We start from the raw sequence: 11,221 nt of genomic DNA, 5'->3' as shown, positions 1-11,221 counted from the left end.
TTTTTATTCACAATTTGTACAGTGTCCCAACTTTTTTGGAATCGGGTTTGTAAAAACCCTGTTAATCATTAGTTAATCATTTATGATCACATTAAATTCAGCACTGCTTGCCTGAAGTGTGCATATGAGACTTCTGGGGGTGTTTACATGATATCATTTTCAACTAAACACAGAAAACATTTTAAGCATTTTGGCAATTTGTCATTCACATGACAACAGCATTTTGGGGGCCTAAAAAGGCAAACTTTTGAAAATGGGTTCCAAAGCACAAATTTTTGGAAACACTATCGTTATTGTCACGGTGTAAACAACAAAAACATGAATTTGTGAAAACAGTGAAGTCATGTGGATGTGTATTAAGTGTTCAACACCAGATTTAATTAAAGGTCCTCTAAGCGATCCTGGGTGGAGTAACTTTCTGTTGACGTTCGAAGTGTTGTCAAACAAAACAGAGGCTAGCTAGACCCTCCCTCCTCATCCTCCTCCTCCTCCCCTCCGTGCTTCCTGAAACAGTCATGAACGTGCATTTAAAATCATTCTTGTCGGTTATTGGCTGGAGCATGTTTATTATGTTTCGTGGTCCAGGCTACACCAGTTTGTTTTTGTTGCAGTTTTTGGACCTTGTGGCGACTACAGAGACCGCGTTTTTTTTTTTTACAATGTGTTCAGGGGACAGGCAGCTAGCGGATAGTGAGTTGATGTTTGCTGTATGTGACAAAAAATGCTTTGGCCTAAAAACGCGTGACAAGCTAAGCTATTCAGCAAGGTAGCCCAGGAATACATAGTCCTAGGCCACTAGATTTAACACTATTGGGTCGCTTGATCACTTGCAATTTTTCCTGATAAAAGTGAACAGAACTTAAAATTCTCCATTGTTTTTGTCATACAGAAATGAGTAATACATAATTCAAAACTGTAAAGGGTCTATTTTATTTGTGTGCACTCACAAAAACAATAAAACGTTGTGCTTTTGTAAAATAAAGAAAACAAACAGGGAGCGCTTTCTGCCATCAGTCTCTGTGAACTTCTTTTGAAGCATGTCACGAAAATTAAAGGTCCCGTTCTTCGTGATCCCATGTTTCAAACTTTAGTTAGTGTGTAATGTTGTTGTTAGAGTATAAATAAAATCTGTAAAATGTTAAAGCTCAAAGTTCAATGCCAAGATATTTTCAATGCCAAGATATGCAAGATATTTTATTTAACAGAAGTCGCCTACATCGAACGGCCAGTTTGGACTACATCCCTCTACTTCCTTCTTTAATGACGTCACTAAAACAGTTTTTTGACTAACCTCCGCCCACAGGAATACACAAGAGTTGCGTTTGTAGAGTGTGTTTGTCGCCATGTCGTCGAAACGCTGTTATTTTCATCCCGCAGTCCAATCACCGGGTCTGATTCCGGCTCAAATTGATAGGGTAAAATTAAAGACGTTTACAATAACACTGAGCGCGTGCATCTCCATGTTATGGTAAGAGGCATGACTTTTCCGGGCACGGTGCGCTCAGAGCTGTCGAATCACAACACAGGAACCGCTGGCACAATCAGAACTCGTTACGTATTTCTGAAGGAGGGACTTCATAGAACAAGGAAGTCATCAGCCCGTTTTTATGACAGTGGAAACAGCGGTATACAGATAAGTTTTTTATGTTCTCACACATATAAATGTCTTTAACTCCAAAACAAAATGAGATATTTTTACCAAAATTGACACACATATGTATGGGCTCACCCTGAGGACACAAAAAAAGTGGTGCGATTGTGCCTCTTGGTGGTGCTATAATTGAACAAAACATGAAATTTCCATTAACTACAATACAGTATTATTATTGTATATAATGCCATATTTTGAATGCATTGATGTACCATTACAAAACTCAGTTTGTGCCACCATGCTCTGAAAGTACTCAAAAAAGGTTTCAAGAGAGCACCTCTTTGTGGTCAAATATTATAATGAAATTTTTAAAAAGCTGAAAGCTTTTGATTAATTTAACCTATTGTCAAGACACTGGTCTTAATAGTTTCCTTGGGTCATGAAGAGAACAAAGCTGAATTTTCAGCATCATTACATGATCCTTCAGAAATCATTCTAATATGCTGATCTGCTGCTCAAGAAACATTTCGTCACAGAGACGGTCTCTGTGGTCCCCTCTGATCGCCACCTGAGGGCGCCGTCACCGGAATACTAACCCACCTAAGAACTACAACTCCCACACACACACCTGGACTGATTCCTCCTCCCTCCTGCAGTGCATTCTCTGGACTATAAAAGGACTTCCATAACCCATCATGCTTCGCGAAGTCTTGTTTTGCATTGCATTCATTACTGAGCGTTTTCCCTGTGTGTTGATATCCTGTGTATGATCTTGGACTGCCTGACTACCTCGTTTACCGTTTGCCGCCTGCCTTGTATTACCCCTGCCTGTTCTCTGGACTATTCTGCTCTGTCTGCCGCCTGTCCTGACCCACTGCCTGGTATTGACCCTGTCTCAGTCTGTTCTACGTTGTTCCTGTTTCTGTTTTCTGACCATTGCCTGTATGACTACGATTACTTAATAAAGCTGCATATGGATCCCACTGAGTCTGCTGCCCCGTTACAGAAGACTTCGCCAGACACCGATCCAGCAGCTATGCATCGTCTGACCACCGAGCTGTCTTCTCAGGCCAGCGTACTGACGATCCATCAGCAACAACTCATGCGACTAACCTCCGTAACAGAGGAGCTGGTTAAGACGCTACAGAGCATGCGGACGCCGGCCGCCGATCCCCGTCCGCCATTAACCACGCCGCCCGCGCCAGTCGCCACGCCAGCCGCTACCAGCAGTCCACGCTTAGCATTCCCTGATAAATATGATGGTTCACCGGCAAGATGTAAGGGATTCCTTCTACAGTGTTCCCTGTTCCTGTCTCAACAGCCAGCCCTCTACCCCACTGACGAGAGCCGCATCGCTTTCATCTGCTCACTCCTCACAGGTAAGGCTCTCGACTGGGCAACTACCATCTGGGCTAATGGTCAGTCATCATATTCCTCCCTCGATTCCTTTCTACAAAGCTTTCGTCAGGTGTTTGAGCACGCCGAGGGAGGGAAAGAGGCTGGTGAGCTTCTGTTATCTTTACGCACGCTTGCTGCTCAGACGACGTGGGTTGATGACACCCTTAAACTCCTGTTCCGAAAGGGGCTCAACTTGGATTTACAGTCCGAACTGGCGTGTCACGATGAGGGGAGATCGCTGAATGGATTTATCGACCTCGCTATTCAGATTGATAACCTCATTCGCTCTAGACGCCCCGTTAGGAGTCACACACCCACTGCTGCGTCCAGTTTCCCGACTACCGAACCAGAACCCACGCCTATGCAGATCGGTACCACTCACCAGTTGAGGAGAGAGAGAGACGTATGCACCAACATCTGTGCCTGTATTGTGGTCAGCCCGGCCACATGCAAGCTTCCTGCCCCACGAGACCCACCAGTCGCGGTGCCACAGCGGTGAGTGTGTACTCCAATTCCTCCACTATCAAGATTACAACTACATTGAAATACCATGATCTAACGATTCAGACAGAGGCCATGATCGATTCGGGGGCCGCCGGTAATTTCATGGATATCGATTTCGCACGGGCTCACAACATACCATTAATTCCATGTGATTCTGTGTTGGCAGTGGCAGCGTTAGACGGACGCCCCCTAGGGACCGGTCGGGTGCAGTACACCTCTGATGACGTCACGCTCCTGATCGGCTCTCTGCATAAAGAATCACTCCGGTTTTTCCTCATTGAATCCCCTCAACATTCGCTCATTCTTGGTTCCCCCTGGCTCAGAGAACACAACCCACAGATTTCATGGACAGACAATCAGATAACTCAATGGTCCGCCTCTTGTCTACAAGGTTGCATCCAGACACCCACTCGTCCTGTCATCCCTGAACCATCGCCTCACCCGAACAAACTGCCATCCGAGTATCAAGATCTCAGCGAGGTGTGTAGTAAAGCCCGGGCCGCTCAACTTCCACCTCATCGTGAGAGCGACTGTGCAATAGAGTTGCTACCAGGTACCACGCCTCCTAGGGGGCGCATTTTCCCCCGTTCCCAGCCAGAGTCTGAGGCGATGAAGAGCTATATTGACGAGGAGCTCGCCAAGGGTTTTATACAACCATCCACGTCACCCGCTTCTGCTGGGTTCTTTTTCGTCAAGAAGAAGGACGGAGGATTAAGACCCTGCATCGACTACCGAGGGCTCAATGATATCACCATTAAATTCCGATACCCCCCTGCCTCTGGTTCCTGCTGCTCTAGAACAGTTACGTTCAGCACGATTCTTCACCAAGCTCGATCTACGCAGTGCCTACAATCTCATTCGTATCCGCGAGGGGGACGAGTGGAAGACCGCCTTTTCAACCGCAACTGGACACTATGAGTACCGGGTTATGCCCTTCGGGCTGGTCAATAGTCCGTCAGTGTTCCAAGCTTTCATCAATGAGGTCTTCCGGGATATGCTGAACAAATGGGTGATCGTTTACATTGACGACATTCTCATATATTCAAGCTCCTACCCTGAACATGTGCAACACGTCCGTGCAGTCCTCCAGCGCCTTATCCACCACCAACTATATGTAAAACTGGAGAAGTGCGATTTCCACCAGACGTCAACTTCCTTCCTGGGCTACATCATCAGTGCGGAGGGAGTCGCCATGGACAAGGAAAAGGTTCAGGCAGTATTGAATTGGCCCTTGCCCGCCACAGTAAAGGAGCTGCAACACTTCCTAGGCTTTGCTAACTTCTATAGAAGATTTATCCGAAACTTCAGCCTGATTGCCGCTCCACTCACGTCTATGTTCAGGAGAACTAACCACAGGCTCGTGTGGACCTCCTCTGCTACTGAGGCCTTCCAGAAACTCAAGGAGCTGTTCACCTCGGCACCCATTCTACGTCATCCTGATCCCGAGAAAGAGTTCATTGTGGAGGTCGACGCTTCTAGCACTGGAATCGGGGCAGTGTTATCCCAGAGACAAGGCAGCCCTCCTAAGTTGTTCCCCTGTGCTTTCTACTCCCGCAAACTTACTCCTCCATAACAGAATTATGATGTAGGCAACCGTGAACTACTGGCAATGAAGACGGCTATGGAGCATTGGCGGCATTGGCTGGAGGGAAGCAAATATCCATTCACCGTGCTGACGGATCATCGTAACCTCGAATACCTGAGGTCAGCTAAGCGTTTGAACCATCGCCAGGCCAGGTGGGCTCTTTTCTTCACACGCTTCCAGTTCAAGGTGACTTACCGTCCAGGGTCTAAAAATACCAAAGCAGACGCACTCTCACGTCAGTTTGAGTCCAGCTTGACACCACCGTCCAATGAGCCCATTCTTCCAGCCACGATTCTCGTCGCACTCGTTCAGTGGGATCTCATGACAGAAATTACTGAGGCTCAACGGCAGGAGCCTTCTCCACCCGACTGTCCAGCCTCCCTCACCTATGTTCCCTCCACACTTCGTCAGCGAGTTATTCAAGAGGTCCATACGTCTCCCAGCACGGGACACCCAGGTACGGCCGCAACCGTCCAGCTGTTAACCAATCGTTTCTGGTGGCCCACCATGTCCGCAGACGTCATCACCTACATCCAGAACTGTACGGTTTGTCAGACCACAAAGTCTCTCCGCCACGCACCCGCAGGCCTTCTCCAGCCCCTGCCAATTCCACAACGCCCTTGGTCCCACATTGCCATAGACTTTATTACCGATTTACCCAGCTCCCAGGGTCATACCACCATACTCACTGTAATTGACCGCTTCTCGAAGGCCTGTCACTTCATTCCACTACCCAAACTTCCTACTGCATTAGAGACAGCCGAACACCTATGTAATTATGTCTTCCGCTTCTATGGCTTGCCCGAGGACATCGTCTCTGACCGCGGCCCCCAGTTCACTTCCCGCCTCTGGTCTTCCTTCTTTCAGAAGCTCAACGTCAACATCAGTCTCACCTCTGGGTACTATCCACAGGCCAACGGACAGGCCGAGAGGCTTAACCAAGAGCTCATAAGATACTTACGTTCATACTGCCACCGTAACCAGTCGGATTGGAGCAGATATCTCTTTTGGGCCGAATACGCACAAAACTTCCTCCACAAGCCCGCTACCGGCCTTTCACCCTTTAAGTGTATCCTTGGGTATCAGCCTCCCCTTTTCCCCTGGACCAGGGTACCCACGGACTTACCTGCTGTGGATCACTGGCTACTACGCAGCGAGGAGGTCTGGAATGAGGCCCACGTTCATCTGCAGAGGGCGGTACGCCGAACCAAGGAGCAGGCCGATCGGAGTCGTCGACCCCAACCTCCATACCAGCCTGGACAGATGGTCTGGCTTTCCACCAGGGATCTCCGTCTCCGCCTGCCATGCAGAAAGCTCAGCCCTAGATATGTGGGTCCATTCAAAATTCTCCGACAGATCACTCCAGTTTCTTTCCGTCTAGACTTACCTTCTGAATACCGTATCTCACCCACTTTCCATGTTTCTCTGCTCAAGCCCGCAGGTGGTCCGAGAGGAGGGGAGGACCTAGAGGAGACCCGTGACCAGAGACCCCCTCCTGTCATCGTGGAAGGCGAGGAGACCTATCAGGTCAACGAGCTTCTAGACTCCAGACGCCGGGGTCGTTTCTTGCAGTATCTGGTTGACTGGGAGGGGTTCGGCCCGGAGGAGAGGTCCTGGGTCAATGCAGACGGCATCTTGGACCCAAATCTCATCACTGAGTTTCACAGGACCCATCCGGAGCGTCCGGCCCCCCGGTCTCGTGGTAGACCTCGGCGTCGTCAGCAACCTCGCTTCAGGAGCCGCTCGCAGGGAGGGGGCTCTGTCACAGAGACGGTCTCTGTGGTCCCCTCCGATCGCCACCTGAGGGCGCCGTCACCGGAATACTAACCCACCTAAGAACTACAACTCCCACACACACACCTGGACTGATTCCTCCTCCCTCCTGCAGTGCATTCTCTGGACTATTAAAGGACTTCCATAACCCATCATGCTTCGCGAAGTCTTGTTTTGCATTGCATTCATTACTGAGCGTTTTCCCTGTGTGTTGATATCCTGTGTATGATCTTGGACTGCCTGACTACCTCGTTTACCGTTTGCCGCCTGCCTTGTATTACCCCTGCCTGTTCTCTGGACTATTCTGCTCTGTCTGCCGCCTGTCCTGACCCACTGCCTGGTATTGACCCTGTCTCAGTCTGTTCTACGTTGTTCCTGTTTCTGTTTTCTGACCATTGCCTGTACGACTACGATTACTTAATAAAGCTGCATATGGATCCCACTGAGTCTGCTGCCCCGTTACACATTTAATGTGTACAGTTGTACAAAATATTTGTGTACAATATTTTTTTTCAGGATTATTTGATGAATAGAAAGTTCAAAAGAACAGTGTTTATCTGAAATCTAATCTTTTGTAACATTATAAATGTCTTTACTGCCACTTTTGATTGATTTAATGCATCCTTGCTGAATAAAAGTTTTCATTAAAATAAAAATTCTTACTGACCCCAAACTTTTGAACGGTAGTGTATAATGCTACAGAAGCTTTGTATTTCAGATAAATGCTGTTCTTTTGAGCTTTCTATTCATCAAGGAATCCTGAAAAAAAATATTGTACACAAATATTTTGTACAACTGTACACATTAAATGTTTCTTGAGCAGCAGATCAGCATATTAGAATGATTTCTGAAGGATCATGTAATGATGCTGAAAATTCAGCTTTGCCATCACAGGAATAAATTACTTTGTCAAATATATTTAAATAGTACACAGTTATTTTAAATTGTAATAATATTTCACAATATTACTGTTTTTTACTGTATTTTTAATTAAATAAATGTAGCCTTGGTGAGCAGACGAAACTTCTTTTAAAAACATTAAAAATCTTAGTGGTTCCAAACTTTTGGACTGTACTGTAGATACCAATGTTGCCATAGCTGGTCAAGCTTGCTTTCCACCATTTTTATTTTCTTTTTCAAAGTTCTCCTAGTCCGATTTTCACCAAATTTGATTCAGATCACCTTCAGACCATGTCAGCAAAAAGTTATGGATTTTGTGTCTATGGACTTATGGATTTTTGCATATGCCAGCTCATGTTCAAGGAATTAGACAAGGGCAGGACGTCTGGAGCAGCACAGCTGAATCATCAGACTAGGTAAGCAAGCAAGGACAATAGCGAAAAATGGCAGATGGAGCAATAATAACTGATTCAATGTTTCGTTAGCATGTTGCTAATGTACTGTTAAATGTGGTTAAAGTTACCATCGTTTCTTACTGTATTCACGGAGACAAGAGCCGTCGCTATTTTCATTTTTAAACACTTGCAGTCTGTATAATTCATAAACACAACTTCATTCTTTATAAATCTCTCCAACAGTGTAGTATTAGGCATTAGCCACGGAGCATAGCCTCAAACATCCAAATAATAATTCATATTATTCATATGACTACTTTAGATCTGACTTCTCCACAACACATTGGAGAGATCAACGATCCTGAAGAAGCTTCAGCGTCTCAAATCCTCCATGCTACTGAGAACAGCTGAAGCAGGACGTCCATCAACCTCTGGATGTCGACGCTCCAGCTGAAGATGACAGTTGAAGATGATCATTTTTAAATTATAAAATGCATTTAAAAAAAATGTATTTCATGCTAACTACAAGTGCTTATCTTTTAATAAGCCACATTTGCTGGCGATATGAATTTGGACACAAGCTGGGTCAAGGAGGATATGGCTGTGTGCAACCAGGGACTCGCTGCAAGGATGACGTTAAGGTATCATTTTTTTACATTTTCTTTACTTACAAAACTTTGCATATCTCTTCAAGATATTTGACTGGAATCATATAAACCTGACATGCTAATCGTTTATTCTTTGTTTGTTTTTTAGGTGGCTTTGAAAATTGCAGAAAAGAAGCCATATATGCCATATTAGTTGTGAGTACACCGTGTTATTGCTTCTCAGTCACTGTTTTCGATTTATAACATCTTATATTCATGTTAATCTGGGAAATCACCTCCAACTAACTATTATTTGTTCTTTATCTTAGCCTGGCCATCCCAAACACCTCCCCATGGAGATCGGCCTGACATTAATGGCCAATAAGGGCCCCAGAGTTCCACAGATAATTAAACTGCTGGACTGGCAGGACGACCCGGACCACTACATCATGGTCCTGGAACGCCAATCCCATGCACGAACATGTTGAGCTTCATGAAGCTTTGAGGAGGAAGTCTCGATGAGAGGACAGCAAGGCACATTATGCAGCAGGTCATTCACGTTGCTAACGTTTGCTGTGAGACATAAAACTGGAGAATGTGCTGATAAACCAGGACACCTTGGAAGCCAAACTGATTGACTTTGGGTGCGATGAGCTCATGAAGGAGTCTGCCTACGTGGCCTTCCGTGGTATGTATTATGAACCATTAATTAGCTCACCCAAACACATCCTATGTATAGTCAACATGCTGTGGTAAAGTATTAAACATCAAACAAAATCTCTTCACAGGCACAAGAGTGTACTGTCCACCGGAGTACCACATCAACGCCGGTTACCACGCAAAGCCGGCGACAGTGTGGTCACTAGGGATCCTCCTGTTTGCCACGGTGTGTGGGTATTATCCCTCAGACAACGACTTGAGTATGATCAGCGAAGACGAATGGTGCAAACCTGGCCTGTCACAAGGTGAGAGCTTCATTTAAAAAAAAAACAAAGAGGGGCAATTTGAATTCTTAATCATTCAAAAAAGGTGCACAGTATGAGCTAATAATCAGATGTGTCTCATCTTTTTGCACAGAATGCTGCCTGACGATTAGTGCTTCTCTGCAGCCTGATCCAGAGCAGAGACTCGGGCTGGTGGATATGCGGCTCCATGACTGGTTTACTCAACAGTCAACAGTGATTACAAGGTGTTTGGTTTCATTTCTTTGATATGTTATCTAATTGACTAGTCTATTCTTGGCCTAAGATTTAGACGTCTATTACATTTTCAAAGCCCAAATTTTGCCTTGTTTTAGTCTAGACGTTAGAGCTGTGTTTGGACATGTATTAGATGCCTTTTAAATGGAAATGTGCTTACTGGGTTTATACTGGTTTCTTGGGACATGCAAGTAAAGCAATCCTGCACATTCTTGAGCTAAGACATATAACCTTATTTATATTTCTACAAGACCAAGGGAAATAGAAGAGTGGTCATTTATATCAAGATGTATTGCTCAGTTATTTTTAGGGCCCGAGCACCGATGGTGTGAGGACCCTATTGGAATTGCTCCGTTTATTATTATTATTATTATTATTATTATTATTAGGGCCCGAGCACCGATGGTGTGAGGACCCTATTGGAATTGCTCCGTTTATTATTATTATTATTATTATTATTATTATTAGGGCCCAAGCGAAAATTCGCGCAGGGCCCTCTTGTTCTTCTAAGGATTATTAGGGCCCAAGCGAAAATTCGCGCAGGGCCCTCTTGTTTTTCTAAGGATTATTAGGGCCCAAGCGAAAATTCGCGCAGGGCCCTCTTGTTCTTCTAAGGATTATTATTAGGGCCCAAGCGAAAATTCGCGCAGGGCCCTCTTGTTCTTCTAAGGATTATTAGGGCCCAAGCGAAAATTCGCGCAGGGCCCTCTTGTTCTTCTAAGGATTATTATTTTTTTTTTTTTTTTTTTTTTTTTTTTTCCGTCTTCCGGGGCTTTTTGGGGGCCTTAACATGCTCAAAAACTCTTGAAAATTGGCACACACATTGGAATCCGCGGCCATTAGGACGCCGGAGAGGCTGGTACCCGGGCGTGGCAGGGGGGCTCGACAGCGCCCCCTTGAAAAAAGTCTGAAAATTTGGTCCATATATTAAACACGCTTGCACGTATTAGTATGAAACTCAGTACACATATAGACCTCATCGGGCCGAACAACTTTCGTGCTCTAAGTTAAACACCACGCCAACAGGAAGTCAGCTATTAAGGGTTGTTTGAAAAACGCATGCTCTGGAATTTGATATACTCCTCCTAGACGATTAATCCGATCGCCACCAAACTCGGTCAGCATGAAGTCAAGACACTGATGATTAAAAATTGCCAGGGGATTTTTGATATCTCGAACGGTTTGGCCGTGGCGAGGCAACGAATTTATGGCGAGAAAAAGGAAACAGGAAATGTGTTATAACGTCTGCATACATATATTGATCTTTATGAAACTTCACGAGTGTGTTC

The 11,221-nt window shown here is 45.4% G+C and overlaps 1 pseudogene; it reads left to right on the top strand.

Moving 5' to 3' along the window:
- The first annotated feature begins 8,903 nt into the window (after positions 1 to 8,903).
- Positions 8,904 to 9,944, top strand: LOC125244466 (annotated as a pseudogene).
- Positions 9,945 to 11,221: the final 1,277 nt, after the last annotated feature.

This window comes from Megalobrama amblycephala, linkage group LG14 (assembly GCF_018812025.1).
Source record: "Megalobrama amblycephala isolate DHTTF-2021 linkage group LG14, ASM1881202v1, whole genome shotgun sequence".
NCBI lineage: Eukaryota > Metazoa > Chordata > Actinopteri > Cypriniformes > Xenocyprididae > Megalobrama > Megalobrama amblycephala.
Note: the sequence above shows the minus strand (reverse complement) of the source record. Positions and strands in the feature narration are given on the sequence as shown.